General features: G+C 45.3%; 1 protein-coding gene and 1 pseudogene across 7 annotated transcripts in view; both read left to right on the top strand.

Annotated features, from left to right (window-relative positions):
- Positions 1-16153, top strand: part of MGAT5 (alpha-1,6-mannosylglycoprotein 6-beta-N-acetylglucosaminyltransferase) — a 363475-nt gene that overhangs the window by 48105 nt on the left and 299217 nt on the right. For 4 of the 7 annotated variants that reach the window (XM_059927612.1, XM_059927611.1, XM_059927609.1 and 1 more), the window contains exon 2: positions 846-895. The exons of the other annotated variants lie outside the window; for them this stretch is intronic. The gene's annotated coding sequence lies outside the window, so the exon portion shown is untranslated. The remainder of the gene's footprint in view (positions 1-845; positions 896-16153) is intronic. 7 annotated transcript variants of the gene reach the window in all.
- Positions 5400-5919, top strand: LOC132368436 (glycine cleavage system H protein, mitochondrial-like; annotated as a pseudogene).

Below are 16153 nucleotides of genomic sequence, written 5' to 3'. Positions count from 1 at the left end.
TTAGAAGACTTCTGGGCAGTTAGCTTGAAGATGGGTCTGTTGAGCATGGTCTTTATTCTTTTTCTCTCCCTCTCCTTCCCTCCCTCTCTCTCCTTCCCTCCCTCTCTATTGAGCTCTCTTTCAGTGTTATAATTCTCTGCTGATAAATTCCACGAATATCAGAAACACACTGTATGTATCCGTTAAAGGACATGTTTTCCCCCTTTTGTTTTTCTGTAAAGGAGTTTTATAGAGGGAAAATATTAGTGATATCAGAAGCACATAGTAGGTATATTTCTAAAATGGCTTTTTACTGCTTTTCTGGTTTTATTCAAGGTGAAGCAGGTACAAGTAATGTGTTATATTTAAATGAACAGGCTTGCAATTCAACTGGCTTTATCTCGTATTGCAGACTCCTTGGTTTTTTGTCGTAGAGCTATGTATTTTTTAAATCATGTGTATACACCTACTTGAGACTGTGTGTATAAATTAATGTAGTCTAGTCCGGAAAGCATTAGGATTGGTAAAAGCTTTGGTTTAATGCCTCCTGAGACTTGGAACAAAGAGAGGTTTTGTGGAGATGCTCCATCTTTGCCAAATGTAGCCTTACTCCTGTTGAACTAATAATGGCTGGATTTGGATACTAACAAGTGAGATAATGTAATTTTTTAGATAAATGCCTCTGGGTGTTGAAGTGATAGGGAACGCTCACCTAGCTATTTTTCGGTATTTATCTTAAAAGGCAGTCGGGTTCCGAAATGTGAGAGGCCTAGTTCGCAGAAGCTCTTTGTCAGCCTGTCTGTTTGCAATGGATCAAGTTCTTAAAGAGGAGAAACTTAAAAATGTCTTTGTCCTTGTGATTGCAGGAGTGATTGCTGCTCTATAGTAGACATTGGAGGCGGATCCATCAGGCCATGTAAGTACCATAGTAAGCACATATTTACCTGGCTAAGCACAGACCCGGGATATTTGCCCTTAGGGGGAGAGGACCTAGGATTTGAGTCAGACATTAGCATTTGGAACCATCAAAATGCACCACAGCCCCAAAGGGCCAGGGGGTTGCCCTTCTAGTGCAACTCAATCCCAAGGAGACGTACGTCTCTGGCTATTTGGTTAAGACCTGGTGGAATTGATCTTTTGGGTTAACTGGGCAAGAATGTTTTGTCTGCCTCGAATTAGTAAAGTGACTGGAGCAGAAGGTCATTTATTACTTAGTCATTATCAAACGCAAATGTATTGGGCTGGATTACGGCCTGATACTCTTAGGTGGAAGGGCTGGCCTCTTCAGACACAGAGGATCATGGTGTGAACATAAATTAGCGAAGCCAATGAAGTGGAGAGTGTGACTCAGAATGACTGCACAATCTCTGAACTGTGTCTGTATCAAGGAATTGTTCATGGAGTACATTTTCCTAAGCCCCCAGTTATGAACATATTTTACGGAGGAAGCACTTTGCTGAGTACTTCCTTGTTCTAACTGTATGAATAGTCCTGAGTGCTTAAAACCACTGTCTAAGCTACCTTTGAGAGTCACCTTGGTAAATCAGACATTCAGCTTGGGAGCAGAATTTTTGGATTTTACAGGCTAATAGGATTTGGGTGTCAAGGTTATGGGGCCAGCAGAATGAAACATGAAACATTCATAATTCTTGTTTCTCTTATGTGTGTGGATCTTTGAACAAACTTTGTCCCTAACAACATCACAGGAAAATCCACTCCAGCAACTGACAAGCAGATGAATGTCTGATGTGAATAAAAGCCTTAGTTAGAACTCAAATTATGTGACCATGTGACTTTTATCAGAGGCTTCTCTCTAGCTGTCACCTTGAAAGTTTGTCCCGCTGGGAGAAATCAGAGAAACAAGAAGTGTCTCCGTCAGAACCTCAAAGAGGTTTTGCGTCTCTAAAGACATAGGGTTTTGTCTAAGACAGAACAAGCATATTTAATCCCTCTTACACATCCTCCTACCTCCACATCACACACATGACTGAAAGGGAGTGGTTTTCAGTTCAGGGACCGGACAAGTAAACCATCTATCTTCAAGGGTCTGTTCTGAAACTAGTGAAGTGCCGACAGATAAGGAAGTCCGTTCACTGCCCTCCAAGAGGTGCCAGGCATGGCAGCTAGGGCTGTAGCAGGCTGGCATCGTGGAGACTAGGAGCTGGGTCTGCGCTCCCTGATACCCAGGTGCAGTGGCTTATGCTCTGGGAAGGATGTGCATCTTTCTGCCTCTCCTCTGCTGTGATTTTTTTTTTTTTTTCTTTTTTTCCTGCACTGTGTGGGGTTGACAGTCTTCGTGGAGCAGGCAGACGTGTTGGCATCATGTGGCACTCCTGGGCTGTGTCTACCTGCCACCAGATATGGTGCCTCCTTCCCCCTCCAGTGTGCTAATACCTAGCTGCCTTTGGAAGGGCCTCTTGGCTCCTTTCAGAATAACTACTGAAAGAGCAGCTGTCTGTCAGCCTCCTCCAGAGCCGTGGAATTGGGCTGCTGTCAACCTGTTGGAGGAGTTCCCAACGCAGCAGACTGGCTGTCACTGACATTTATAACTTGAAAGCCGTATCACAGATGAGTTTGCGTGTCTTACCATCTTTTAAATTAGCCTTCAGATTATAAAGCACACTCTCCACACTTTGACAACGCCCAGGACTTTGGAGGTGGTTGGGTCTTCCTGAAGGTGGAGAAGCAGTCACCCTTCTCCCCTGGCCATTTTGTAAAACCGTCTTTCTTCTGATTCAACGGGAAAGAAGTTGTCCCAGCTTTAGGCTTGGGTTTACGTGTAACCATGAGTCAGTTTAGATCAGGGAAATGTTGGCTTCTGGAAACAAATGACCCTAACTCTGCCACCGAGTCTGTGGTAAGAAAGGGTGTTGCTGGGAAATGCGTGTCGGAAAATGTTTCTCACATAGGTTGGTAGATCCTGTACCTGGTTTTTTTATGCCTTAGTTTCTCAAAGAACCATCTCTGACCTTCATTTCTGGAGACCTGACCAGAAGAGAAGGATGCAGTATTGATAAAAATGGAAGTTAAAACCATAGGCACTCCAGTAGATCTCGTGAACACACACTGCCAGAGGAGAAGGCTAAGGCCAGGAGGGCAGCAGAAGGCATGTTACTCGCTGTGGGTCTGTCTAGACTGTACCTTCCTTGAGCACGAGGGTTGGCCTTATTCCTTTTCACACCACCAGTGGCGAGTACAGAACCTGGCATGTGGCAGCAGGATGAGCCGAACCAATGAGCGTCAAAAAGAAACAGGTGTTAGGTAGGAAAAATTTGGTTTCATTTTCTTTTTATCCCGCTCATGCAGGCGTTGAAATATAGTCATCAGCAAATCCAGATGACGGAGTTTCAAGTTCATGGCGTTCTCCTGTTGGCATCAAAGATGAGTAATCTTGGAAGAGGTGTAACAGAAATGGGGGCTTAGGTGGCAAGTCTTGGATGCAGTTAAGATGAAAACAGCCTCCACTGTCCGTGCTCACATTTCTTTCTGTGGTTCCCAGGATGTTAGTCACGTCTTGGGAAATGTCGGTGCCTGACCTTGGCTGTGTGCTGTGCAGCCGCGTCCACTGCATGGCCTGTCTGGAGTGGGGCAGGGACAGGCTCTTGAGCCAGCCTGGTGGTGGCCGCAGGATCTGGGAAGAGAGTCAGCTGAGGATGCTTGTCACCTTCCCGGCCCTTTGCCCGTGGTGCACGTTGGATCTCCATCTCGGCCCTCCTTCTCAAAGTCTGTGTAGGCAGCTGCCCCTCATTGATAGCTGGGCACGTTGGATTAACCCCGCCGCCCTGTTGGCCCCAGGGAAAGGTGGGGTGCAGGGCAGGGGTCAGGGCTGGGGCTGCCCCTTGTCAGCAGGCCAGACGTGGAACAGCAGAGCAGTTGTCTTCCCAAGGCATGCCTGGTTTGGACTGGATCTAATCAGAATTCCCGGTTTGTGGCAAGACGTTTCAAAACAGCGTCATGTGTCTGTTCTCTGGCTATACTTGAAAAAAAAATACTGAAAAATGTTTAAATATTTAAAATACCCAGACAAGTGCGGAGACTTAGTGGAATACTTGCTCATTTACATCCCCCTCGAGCCCCTGCCTTTCTGATCTCGTGGATGACACGTCTTAGTAACTGTGAAAGGTGCCGATGTTGGCGTCTGTTAAAATTACCATCCTTTTGTCCCTGGAAAGTCTAAAAAACGTGGCCTGCCTGGGACGGAGACCTACAGCAAGCCCCGCGGTACCCACGCTCCGGGGAGGGTTGGCGCTGCCTGGCTCCGCCCTTTCCCGTGGTTTCGTTCGTTACGTCCCTGCCCCGTCATTGTCGTCTAGACGGTTTCTCTTCATTCACTTTCAAGGAGGTGTATGTGTTTAAATCCTTCTCTCCAAGTCGTCCTCCTCCACTAGTTCAGGGCTGCCTTGTAATGGGCAGTTCCGTGGGTCCTGCTGGACAGAGCTAATGCCGTCTCCACGTCCCCTTCCCTTCCCGTAATACTTCACCATACCTGATGCCGCACACGTGACTCAGTCTGTCCATAACCTCTCCTTTCTCCCCAAGCCGGCGTGGCATCTCTCCACGTACGGCGACCTCCCTGGAGGAGACAGGCGAAGGCTCCTTTACTTTGCGTCTCAGGTTTAGGTGATGGATAGAGAGCTTCTGTTGGGCAGGCTGAGGCTCTCCCTCGGGTTAATTAACGTGGGTAAGGGCCACGGACGGTTTTTTTCTTCTTTTACCGTGATGGCTTTCTGGGACCGGAGTCCTGTGTTATTTTAGCTGTGTGGATGGATGACTGATCAATTTTTTTTAAAGGGAACTCTATTTATTTATTTATTTTTGGCTGTGTTCCTGTGCTAGGGCTTTCTCTAGTTGCGGCAAGTGGGGGCCGCTCCTCATCGCGATGCGCGGGCCTCTCACTATCGCGGCCTCTCTTGTCGCGGAGCACAGGCTCCAGACGCGCAGGCTCAGCAGTTGTGGCTCACGGGCCTAATTGCTCCGCGGCATGTGGGATCTCCCCTGATCAGGGCTCGAACCCGTGTCCCCTGCATTGGCAGGCAGACTCTCAACCACTGCGCCACCAGGGAAGCCCTGACTGATCACTTTCAACTCTTCCTTTTGGTGTGAGCTCAGGGTGGCTCACGGGAGTCAGTGCCCACTGCGCGTGCATTGCAGGGGCTACTGGAAAGCTTACCACCACCCATTTAAAGGGAGATGCCTCCTGGAAAGGAAGGGTGAAAGGTAGAGGAGAGCCTGGGTGAGGGTGAGGCAGGAAGGATTGAGGAAGGGGGTGCGGTGACCATGGGAATTTGGTTGAAGAGTTTGGGGTGCCTGCAGAAATGGAACCGTTTTTTAAAATTCTAAACCATCATGGTCTGGTACCATCAAAATAAATTGCTAGAAAAAGTGAGATTAAAGAAAGAAGGAAGTGGTCCCCTGCGCACATGGCGCTGCGAGTGGCGCGGAGCGTGCGGGCCGCGGTCTGCAGCCGGCGCGCCATCTCTGCGCCCAACGCGCCCTGCCCGCCGCGGCCCTGGGGACTGCGGGCGGGCGCCATCCGGGCGCTGCGCACCGGACCCGCTCTGCTGTCGGGTCGTAAATTCACAGACAGACATGAATGGGTAACAACAGAAAACGGTGTTGGAACAGTGGGAATCAGCAATTTGGCACAGGAAACTTTGGGAGATGTTGTTCACTGTAGTCTGCCTGAAGTTGGGACAAAATTGAACAGACGAGGAATTTGGTGCTTTGGAAAGTGTGAAAGCTGCTAGTGAACTCTATTCTCCTCTATCAGGAGAAGTAACTGAAATTAATGAAGCTCTAGCAGAAAATCCAGGACTTGTCAACCAATCTTGCTATGAAGATGGTGGGCTGATCAAGATGACATTCAGTAACCCTTCAGAACTGGATGAACTAATGAGTGAAGAAGCATATGAGAAATACATAAAATCTATTGAGGAGTGAAAATGGAACCCCTCAATAAACTAGTTTGAAACAACTTAATCCAAAAAAAAAAAAAAAAAAAAGAAGGCAGTGTAAAATACTAGCCTTCAATTTTATTATGAGATTCAAAGACATAGAGTCACCCTGTCCACTGGCTGTAAAAGTTAAAAGGACACTTACCCTCAGTTTTGGTACCTAGCTCTTCAAAGACCAGAAACACTTGGTGGACCGGCCCCCCTCTGTGGATGCGCCCACCCGCTTTGAGTAGTAGCACCGACCTGGGAGATGGGGGTCTCGGCTCTGTTTCTGCTGGAGGGCCCACCCTGACCTCTCTGAATCCTGGTTTTTATGCTGCAAAGTGAAAGTGTTATTGGTCTGTCTGCAGGGCACTGTTCTACCCGACAGGAGATGGGGAACCAGGAACAGTGCCCATTCCTGTGTTCCTCACCCAAATGGTGATCTCTCTTTTTAGAGATCCGTCTGGAAGGGACCTGCTGGGGGGTTATTTCATATACGCCTTTGGCCACCTTGACCAGATGTCTGCCCAGCTCATTTGAAAGGCACATGTCCTGCGTTTGTGACCTTCTGTAACAGAAGGACCTCTCTGTGTGTGTGTGTCTATACGTATAGTCATTTTATACCCAGTGCAAGTTTCTTTTTCCTAGTTCAACGTTTTAGGCTGGTGGAGGTGGGGAAATTACCCCTTTTAAGAAGTCATTTAGCATAATAAATGCCGGAGAGGGTTTGGAGAAAAGGGAACCCTCTTGCACTGTTGGTGTAATGTAAATAATAATGTAATGTAATAATTTACTGTAATGAGACAGTAAATGTTGGTGGAATGTAAATTGATACAGCCACTATGGAGAACAGTATGGAGGTTCCTTAAAAAACTAAAAATAGTTACTGTGTGATCCAGCTATCCCACTCTTGGGCATATATCTGGAAAAACTCGAATTTGAAAAGATGTATGCACCCCAATGTTCATAGCAGCACTATTTACAATAGCCAAGACATGAAGCAACCTAAATGTCCATCAACACATGAATGGATAAAGATGTGGTACATATATACAACAGAATATCACTCAGCCATAAAAAAGAATGAGGGCTTTCCTGTTGGCGCAGTGGTTGAGAATCTGCCTGCTAATGCAGGGGACACAGGTTCGAGCCCTGATCTGGGAAGATCCCACATGCCGCGGAGCAACTAGGCCCGTGAGCCACAACTGCTGAGCCTGCGCGTCTGGAGCCTGTGCTCCGCAACAAGAGAGGCCGCGATAGAGGCCTGCGCACCGCGATGAAGAGTGGCCCCTGCTTGCCGCAACTAGAGAAAGCCCTCGCACAGAAACGAAGACCCAACACAGCCAAAAAAAAAAAAAAAGATCAATAAAACTAAAAGCTGGTTCTTTAAAAAAAAAAAAAAAAAGAATGAAATAATACCATTTGTAGCAATATGGATGGACCTAGAGATTATCATACTAAGTCAAGTAAGTCAGACAAAGGCAAATATTATATCACTTCTACGTGGAATCTAGAAAATAGTACAAATGAGCTTATTTACGAAACAGACTCACAGACATAGGAAACAAACTTATGGTTACCAAAGGAGAGTGGTGAGGGATAAACTGGGAGTATGGGATTAACAGATACATACTACTATATATAAAATAAACAACAAGGATTTACTGTATAGCACAGGAAACAATATTCAATATCTTGTAATAACCCAAAATGGAGAAGAATCAGAGAATAAAGAATATAGATATATACATATATATGTATAACTGAATCACTGCTGTACACCCGAAACTATTACAATATTTTAAATCAACTCTACTTCAATAAAAAAAAAAAGTCATTTGGCGACCAAGGCTAAATAGGCCCTGACTTTGTGAACCCCTGCCCTCCAGGATCACCCTGCAGTGGTGTTCATTCTAGCCCCCTGGAAGGGAGCACAGACGCAGGTCCCCTGGCCTCACCTTGCTGGGACACGTCATCCAGCTGTGCGTCTAGGGAGGAGAAGAGAACAGGCATTCAGTGAGTAGCGAATGTTGCCCACAGGCCCCCTTTCTCCTGCTTCTCTGATTCACTTATCAGAATCTTGTTCACTCTTGCATTCTTTTATCCACGTGAACTTGTTTACTCCTCTTTTATGCCTGTTCGTGATTATGGTCAGGCGTTGCATTTTTATGCCCTGAGTGAGAAACAATGGGAAGAGAAGATTGGAAATTGCCTCAGAATTAATGGACATTGATTATACTGGCTGCTGTCAGCGGCAGCCGTGGCTAGTGCTGACCATGAGAGGAAATTGGCCATGTGCCATCGGCCGCATTTGGATCTTTTTTTTTTTTTTTTTAAATCAAGGTATGTATGGGGGGAGAGTACTGCTTAGTCTTTTGAAAGTAAATAGCACTTAAGCAGAAGGAGACTGTTGGAGCAGGGGCAACCAGTAACCCATGTTGAAAGGGGGAGGTAACGTACTTGATAAAAAGCTGAAGTAGCTCTAATAGTTTCGTAAGTGCACTTTCTTCCGGCAGCAGTGAATTAAAAGAAAGCAAACCAAAGCACCTTTATTTGTCCTCAATCCAGAGAGTCTAAATGTGAGGTGAGATTGTGGGAAGGACAGGGGTGTGTGTGTGTGTGTGTGTGTGTGTGTGTGTGTGTGTGTGTAGTGGGACTGGTCTCGGCAGGAGAGTTGCAGGTTTAGCATCCTTCTGGAGACATGTGTGGTATCATGTCAGTCAGGATAACTGGACTAGGCATTGTGACCAGAGGACCTACGACAGAAAACTGGGTTTGTAGGTGACGGAAGAGGTGACATTGATGTACCACAGAGCATGTGGCAACCCAGAGATCTGCAGCCACCAGAAGAAATCCACCCCGAGGGCTGCGGGGGGCATGGGAGTTGGAAGTGTTACCAGAAACGGGAAGTAGAACCCTTTGGAAAGGGCTGCATCCCTGGAGGAGATGCTGGTGGGTGGATGGAAAGGGGATGAGAGACCCCGGCCTCTTCCCTGCGCCTGTCCTCCCAGCTGCTGCTGGTGTCTCCCGCAGGCCAACCCTACCTGGGAGCCAGTTGGTGAGGGAGTTGGGGAAATGTCGTTTCCTACCAGACGTTGCAAAAAGGACAAAGCATCCAGAGAATGTATGTGAGAGCGGAAAGGTAGATGGCTGGCCTGGGGAGTGTAATCTTTTGGTGGAGAGAAAGATAAATAGGTTAAGTGGAAGACTGCTTTAGGGAAGAAATTTCCTGAGTTTTGGTTTTTGATTTCTTGATTCTATGCCATACTCCCTCGTCTGTGGTTCTCTACCACCATCTATCTTCTTTTTTCACAGTTTTGTGAAGCCTTTTACACTATGTGATATGTTACGGACATATTTGACTCCCCAGTAATAATGAACATCTGTGGAGTGCTTCCTATACATGGGGAAGTTCTCAGCGCTTTATCTGTATTCGTTCATGGAATCATCAAAGCTACTTCGTGAGTCTGGTACAGTTGATCCTCATTATTTGCAAATTCTGTATGTGCAAATCTGCCTCCTTGTTAAAACTTATTTGTATAACGCTCAAATCAGTAGTTGTAGCACCGTGCGACCCTTTGTAGACACACACAGTGGAGGAAAATTTGAGTTACTGACGTGCATGTTCCCAGCTCAGGTAGGAGATGCTCTGCCTTCTTGTTTCAGGTCTCCTACTATAACTAGGTGTCCTCTTCGTGGTCTCATTAGTGCAACTCTTCGCATTTTTGAGCTTTTTTTTTTTTTAAATTAATTCATTATTTATTTATTTATTTAATTTTGGCTGTGTTGGGACTTCGTTTCTGTGCGAGGGCTTTCTCTAGTTGCGGTGAGCGGGGGCCGCTCTTCATCGCGGTGCGTGGGCCTCTCATTATCGCGGCCTCTCTTGTTGCGGAGCACAGGCTCCAGATGCGCAGGCTCAGTAGTTGTGGCTCATGGGCCCAGTTGCTCCGCGGCATGTGGGATCCTCCCAGACCAGGGCTCGAACCCGTGTCCCCTGCATTGGCAGGCGGAGTCTCCACCATTGCACCACTGGGGAAGCCCCTGAGCTTTTTTTTTTTTTTCTGGTTGGTGATTTTGTTGTTTAAATGGCCCCCAAGCGTAGTGCTGGAATTACGTCGAGAGTTCCGAAGTGCTGGAAGGCTGTGCTGTGCCTTAGGTAGAAAACAGGTGTGTTAGATAAGCTTCTTCAAGCATGAGTTATAGTGCTGTTGGCTGTGAGTTCAATATTGATGAATCAACCGCATCTATTAAATAAGGTGTCTTAAAACAGAAGCACATAAAACATGGTTATGTATTTTTAAAAATTTATTTCTGATTTTTAAAAAAATTTAATAGGTGACAGCGAATGTTTTATGTTTTTATTTATTTATTTATTGGTCACGAGACACGTGGGATCTTCGTTCCCGACCAGGGATTGAACCCTTGTCCCCTGCAGTGGAAGCGCAGAGTCTTAACCACTGGACCGCCAGGGAAGTCCCCATGGTTACGTGTTGATCAGTGGACAAAAATGTTCTGACTAGAGGCTCACAGGAACCTAAGCCTGTATTCCCTTCCTCTAGGATCACTGGTTTAATATTTGCCAAGTCCGTGTTCACAGAGATTTTGTAAAGTATCACTACCGCAAATAATGGGCACCGACGGTGCCACTGTTATCCCCAGTATGTAGATGGAGACTGAAGCATGTAGAAGTCAAAAAAGTTGCCCAGCATCACCCAGTGGGATGAGAACCCAGGCAGTCTGGCTTCCCTGCCCTTTGCTACGCTTTCACATGTTTCCTACTCTTTTCCACCTTTTGAATCTGCTGTTCATGCTGTTGGAACCAACCCTGGGGCTGTTTTCAGTGATAAAACTCCTATTGGTAAAGCCAGCAGTTACCTCTGGCTGAGACTCGTGATGTGTGTAATTCTACAATCAAGGTAATAACATTTGACACCTGGATGAAAACCTTCACTTAGTTCGAGTGAGTTAGTTCTCAAGGCAGCTCTTAGAAGCACACATCACCTTCCATTTCGTAAATAAAAGCTGGCATCTTGGGAGGTTGTGATTTGGTCAGAGCCCCAGGGTGAGAAAGTGGTAGAACAGAGACTCAAATCCAGGTTTCCTGTCCCTGAATCCCCGGCTCTTTTTTTTGCAATATCCAGGCTGCCTCTCCCAGGCTCTCTGGGGACACTATGCTTACCTTGCTGCTGCTGTTCTGATTTGCCGCTTCCATGCTGCTTTGACCCGGAGGAACCACAGCAAGTTAGAATCGTGTGTAAAAGAAGTGATTCGGGGTTGGAGGCATGTCCGGAAATACTTCCTTTACAGTGGTCATTTATGCCCGTGTTTATAGAATATCTCTCTTGGGCTGGAATGGCCTTTTGGGAAAGATGTTTGTTTTGTTTCTGTTCATTAGGTAAATATTTGAAAATAAAGGAAAAATAATTTGAGAGGGCTGCTGGCATTGTTTTCAGTGGCACACCCTCTCTTTGTGTATTTAATTAAATGTGTGTTTGAATAAGAAATAGACGCACTTGCTAAGAATGAAAAGGGAGCTCTAAAAACAAACCACGTCTCCCTTCCCTGGGGCGAGCCCTGGGCCTGATTTCCCGTGTGCCGTCCCAAGGTGTTCTAACCTCCGCCCGAGGGACTCTGAGGTGGCGGTGAAGGGGGACCTTTGTCACATCTTGGTTCAAGGGTATGGGAGTGTGTTACTGGCCTGTGTATGCAGTGGATAGAGTCCAGGCAGGCAGATTAACATCCTGTAACATACAGGATGGTCCCACAGCAAGGAATTAGCCTCGCCAAATAGCCAACGGTGCTGACATTGAGAAACCCTGCTTTACCCTCACTGTAAACTGCGAGGGCTGTCTTAATGTGCGCAACACAAAAGCTTTTGTGTCTGAACTTGGACGTTTATTTTGTGTCTTCAGAGGCCTTCTGTCTGCAGGGTTCTTTTGCTTTTGGCTGTGTGCAGCTGCGTCCCATGGGTGGAGCCGTGGGCGCGGTCCCCCGCAGGTGGGGCTGTCAGGCGGGGCAGCCTTTACAGAGGCTAAAACCAGTACAGCTGACTTCAGCCGGTCTGCATTTTGTTACCACCACGTGTGGGCAAATCTAAACAGAAGCCACTGATAACATAGTTTCCGGGAAAAACTCTTTTGCTTCTCTAAATTCTGAATAGTTGCTGCTGTTAATAATTATATATACCTATGTGTAAGTATATATTTATTTACGCACATCAGATTAGCACACTTTAAAAAATGTTCCCTTTAATAAACATTGTATTGTACATGGAAATCAATTTGGGCAACTCTGTTACACAGTTGGCCCTGATACACGTGGACCCAGTGATACCCGTTGATTTGAGAGTTAAGTTCCTAGCAGTTCGGCCATGCTGGAGCTGCTTTAGGAGTGCTTCATGCCTTTCGTCCTTATGGTACAACATGTTCTTATGTTTAAACAGAGCTTTGAGATAAACAGTGATAGTGCAGTTGACGATGAACAAATGGAAATTGAGTTTCTTCACTTCTGTCACTGTGTGACCATTTGGAATTTTTATTTATTTGTTTGGCTGCGTTGGGTCTTCGTTGCTGTGCGCGGGTTTTCTCTAGCTGCGGCGAGCGGGGGCTACTCTTCGTTGTGGTGCGTGGGCTTCTCATTGCGGTGGCTTTTCTTGTTGCGGAGCACGGGCTCTAGAGCGCGGGCTCAGTAGTTGTGGCGCACGGGCTTAGTAGTTGTGGCGCATGGGCTTAGTTGCTCCGTGGCATGTGGGACCTTCCCGGACCAGGGCTCAAACCCGTATCCCCTGCATTGGCAGGCGGATTCTTAACCACTGCGCCACCAGGGAAGTCCCTGGAGTTTTTAATATGTGCTTAAAATTTAAAACAGTGAGAGAGTGAGAACTCCTAGGTGTCATAGTGCTGGGTAAGTGCATATTTTAGTTCATGGAAGAAATGTTTTGCTGCATTTTAGAAGTCACTTTAAAATTGATCTTCTTTTTAAATGGCCATCATCAGAAAATCTACAAACAATAAATGCTGGAGAGGGTGTGGAGAAAAGGGAACCCTCTTGCACTGTTAGTGGGAATGTAAATTGATACAGCCACTATGGAGAACAGTATGGAGGTTCCTTAAAAAACTAAAAACAGAACTACCATATGATCCAGCAATCCCACTACTGGGCATATAGCCTAAGAAAACCATAATTCAAAAAGAGTCATGTACCACAATGTTCATTGCAACACTATTTACAGTAGCCAGGACATGGAAGCAACCTAAGTGTCCATCGACAGATGAATGGATAAAGAAGATGTGGCACATATACACAATGCAATATTTCTCAGCCATAAAAAGAAACGAAATTGAGTTATTTGTAGTGAGGTAGATGGACCTAGAGTCTGTCATACAGAGTGAAGTAATTCAGAAAGAGAAAAACAAATACCGTATGCTAACACATATATATATGGAATCTCAAAAAACAAACACAAAAAAAGGTTCTAAGGAGCCTAGGGGCAGGACAGGGATAAAGACGCAGACGTAGAGAATGGATTTGAGGACACGGGGAGGGGGAAGTGTAAGCTGGGACGAAGTGAGAGAGTAGCACTGACATATATACATTACCAAATGTCAAATAGATAGCTAGTGGGAAGCAGCTGCATAGCACAGCGAGATCAGCTTATGCTTTGTGACCACCTAGAGGGGTGGGAGGGAGATGCAAGAGGGAGGGGATATGGGGATATATGTATACATATAGCTGATTCACTTTGTTATACAGCAGAAACAAACACACCATTGTAAAGCAGCTATACTCTAATAAAGATGTTATAAATAAATACGACCTTTTTAAATGGTTATATTAAAACGAAATGATTCAAGAATAGAATGATGATTATTGCATGATTGTTGCTGGAAGTAGTTGTGTTGTATGGAGGAGGGGATGTTAAATACTGATTCACGCTGGGTGTTCCCCATGCTGCGCACGTGACCGTCAGGATGGTTAGTATCTACTTATTTTTTGTTGAAGTAATGTTGGTTTATAACATTATGTAAGTTTCATGTATACAACATTATATCTTTACTTCTATATGCCCTATAGGCTGCTCACAATCCAAAGTTTAGTTTCCATCCATCATCAAACAGTTGGTCCCTTTTACCCGTTTTGCCCCACCCCTTCTCGTCTGGCAACCACTGCTCTGTTCTCTGTATCTACCTGTTTTTGTTGGTTGTTCATTTATTTTGTTTTCTTGTTCGTGTTTTTTTTAGATTCCACATATGAGTGATATCATACAGTATTTATCTTTCTCTGTCTTATTTCACTTAGCATGAGACCTTCAAGGTCAATTCATAGTGTTGCAAGTGGCAAGACTTCATCTTTTTATGGCCAAGTAATATTCCATTGTGTATATATAGACACACCACATCTTCTTTATCCATTCATCCATTGACGGGCCCTTAGGTTGTTTCCATATCTTGGCAATTGTAAATAAGGCCGCAATGAACATATGGCTGAGATCTTTCAGAAAAATGAATGAAAGAGAATGAAAGCATGTCCAGTAAAGCAGATCAGTATTTCTGTTGATCTGATTTCTGTCCATGTGAAACCCATGTTCTTTCAAATGCCACATAGAATTGAAGTACTGACCTGTTAGGGTCTTCATAAGAGTAGACAAATAATTGTCCTCTACCCTAATATTTTAAACTTCAACTGAATTTTACGTAAAGAACAGTTACACATGGTTCGTGTACAGCATGGTGAATTATCACAGCCATTTGTACCCAGATCAAGAAGTAAACAATGCCCAGTACCGGGCGGCTCCCCTGTGCCTCCTTGTAATCAAGATCTGCATTCACCCCCATCCCAAGCATAAGCACCAACCTGACTTCTCAGCAAGATTAGTTTTGCCTGTTTTGGGATGTTAAGTGATGGAATTCATTATACACTGCATACAGTGAAGACTAATTTTTAACCCATCTCTCAGTTTTGATTCTGACTGGAAACATTTGAAACATTCCAAAATGTGGCAGTTAAACATCTTGGCAACTCGCAGCGTTAGATGAAGAAAAATCCCAGTCTATTTCATGTGTGGCTTCGCTAATAGAAACATTGGCCTTCAAGGCAGTAACATTTAATGTGCTTGCTTCTATAATAAAAAACGTAACCAACCTAATTATGATCTCACTTGTTGGGCTTTAGAATTTCATTTGGAAGGCAGATAGTCGTGTAGAAATTAAATTGGAGTTTGTGTTTGTATCGAAGCAATCAAGTTCATTTGAAGCTAGCGTAGCTGATAGGCTTAAAATGTGGTCAATAAACAGGATATATGACATAGGCGCTTTTAACTGGATTTGGGTTGGAAACCATAACATTGCAGTGCCATCTCATTGCATCAGTTTATTATTACAGGGTACCGTTTTCTGAGTAGTAAGTGTGTCTAGTCTCTAGGGACAGAATGGATGGGATGTTTAATAGTTGAATTTTGGACTACGGGGGATCTGAAATTGCCCTTCATGTTATGGGGAAATTCAGTCCTCAGTTTGAAGGCCTTTGGGAATGTTGAACTGTTAAATTAATATAAAATATTATTTGGAAAAAATAGCCTTCCTTGCGGCCATTGTCCATGGTGAGAATATGTACACTCACTCTTCTCTGGATCTGTCAGAGGTTGGCTCCTTCACCACGAGCTTGGTGGCCAAGTTGGGAGGCTGGTGTGGCTCGTACCGAGGTGTGATGTGGCAGCAGGCCACACGGGACGTGAAGAGCATTTGTCACGCAGCTTCTGTTGGTCCCAGCAGAGATGAAAATGAGCAGTTCTAGCAGAATTACTAAGTCAGGACGGTTTGTCTCTGGGAAGCTGCTTTTTGCTCACTTGATTTTTGGGGTTTGTGAAAAAACATTCTTCTTTTTCTCCCCCCGCCCCCGCCGCCTTAGTAGTTTCTAGCCATCTTCTCTAATTAAAACAGGGAAGAATCTTCTGTGCCTTATTTTTTTGAAACTTGTTTGTATCCAGTTACTAAATCTAAATCTTGCCCGTCTTTTGCATTTTCAAGCCTCTGAGGCAGGAGAGGCAGTGCTTGCAAATAAAAACCATTTCGGGGTATTATATCTGAGATGGGAATCAGACCACGCCCTTCTTGGGATGCAGGCTGTTCAAAATTACTCAACTACAGGGGAGCCCTAAGTCCTGCTGTACTGTCCAGGTCCCTGGTCACCTTGACTTGCAGTCCAAGACTCATCTTGGCCCCCTGCCTCCCCTTCTGTTC

The sequence above is a fragment of the Balaenoptera ricei genome, chromosome 7 (assembly GCF_028023285.1).
Source record: "Balaenoptera ricei isolate mBalRic1 chromosome 7, mBalRic1.hap2, whole genome shotgun sequence".
Classification (NCBI taxonomy): domain Eukaryota; kingdom Metazoa; phylum Chordata; class Mammalia; order Artiodactyla; family Balaenopteridae; genus Balaenoptera; species Balaenoptera ricei.
Note: the sequence above shows the minus strand (reverse complement) of the source record. Positions and strands in the feature narration are given on the sequence as shown.